Source organism: Mustela lutreola, chromosome 9, assembly GCF_030435805.1.
Source record: "Mustela lutreola isolate mMusLut2 chromosome 9, mMusLut2.pri, whole genome shotgun sequence".
NCBI lineage: Eukaryota > Metazoa > Chordata > Mammalia > Carnivora > Mustelidae > Mustela > Mustela lutreola.
In genome coordinates, this window is record NC_081298.1 from 7306751 (window position 1) to 7308638 (window position 1888).

A 1888-nucleotide genomic window follows, 5' to 3' on the forward strand; every position below is an offset into this window, starting at 1 on the left:
AGTTAACAGAGGTTTCTCCCAGTTTAAATGTCAGTCTTCTTAAGTGAACCATAAGGTACGTCATTAATGAGGACTACAGGGCAGTATGAAGCCAGTGTAGTGAGGCGCGGATATTTTTGTTATAATTGAAGTACCACTCAGACATTCTTATTAAAACCTGAACTTTTTCACACTATGCATCTTTACCATTCATTAGATCTTCCTTTTAAAAAAGGTTTGTATGAAATGAAAACAAAACATTTCTCGCATAAAATACATATATATATATATATGTGTGTGTGTGTGTATATATATATATATATATATATATATATATATATTTCTGTGGTAGGAAAAACACCTACCACAAATGAAACCTAACCAATAAAAAAATATGCATTTCAAGCCCAATTTATGAACGTCTCTAGAAAAACAATGTTCTTTAGGTTTTTTTAAATGAGTAACAAACAGATATTTCACATACCTCACTTATTTTCAAAGAATATATATTTAAGAATATGAACACTAAAAATAATGGAAAGTGGATGTTCGAAAAATACATTTAGAAAATTAGCCTTTAAAATTGTTTTTCCTCAGTAGAATCATCTTGTATCAACAATGAAGAAACACTGCAGCCCATTTCTTCTCACTACTTTGGAAATAGAGAATGATGTTAGTTCCATGTAAGAGACATAAAAAGCCAATAGTTAGAAGAGAAATTGACTACCTGTAAAGAAGGACACTGTGTCCTAAAAATGAAAACTAGACTAGAATTCCACTAGGAAACTGTTCAAATGATCCTATCAATAATTTATACACTATGATGATGAATGATTTTATTTTAACAAAGAACATTTAGTGTTGCGTGTTTAATAAGGAACAAGCGTATTTGGATACGTTATAAAATGTTATCCTACATTGCTTTGCTTTTTTTCTCCTCAAATACTTATTAATAAATTATTACACTCAGTTAAACTGAACATCACTTTATAAAGTCCCAATTATCAGAATAATTATTCAGGGATAATCCCTGGATATTTGCTGACCTGGAGATTCAATATTTGTTCAGTGAAGCGAAGTGCTATTATCCTAGGGTATGTCTTTTAAATGTCTACATTTTGAGATGAGGTTGTTCCCCTGTCAAATATTATTGGCTATTTGATGAGCAAATCCCATAATTAGCATTAATCCTGACTGCCCCCTTCTCATTCTTGTGTTCAACAAACTTATAAAACACTATATACTTGAAAGTGTGCATGTTGCCAATGCTTGCAGAAGACTTACTAATGTAACATGTTAAGCACTATGTGTACATTCATATAGCAACCATATGAATGAAAATTAGGTACTTCATTGTAAGAGGAGGAATTTGAAGCATAAAGAGAATCAGTAGGGGGCGCCTGGGTGGCTCAGTGGGTTGGGCCGCTGCCTTTGGCTCAGGTCATGATCTCAGGGTCGTGGGATCGAGCCCCGCATCGGGCTCTCTGCTCAGCGGAGAGCCTGCTTCCTCCTCTCTCTCTGCCTGCCTCTCTGCCTACTTGTGATCTCTCTCTGTCAAATAAATAAATAAAATCTTTAAAAAAAAAAATCAGTAGTTTTCTCAAGGGGTCATACCAAGTAAATGGTAAAGTAGACTTTTTGGTTTTAGAGCTCAAGTCTTAACAGCCATGCCATACTGTCTCCTTATTAAAAATTTATGCATTTTCCAAGCAAACACAAGTCTACAATCCTTTATCTGAAACCCAAGGGGCAGAATTTGATTCTGTGTTGAGAACTTTTCAGTTCTAGAAGGGGACTGCAGTTACTTGGTAACCAGTCACCTTACTATTTCTGCAGTCTAATGTATGAATGAGGGTTACTCGTGCCTTGAGGGTTACTCAACCTGGTTTAGATTATGTTTTATCACCAC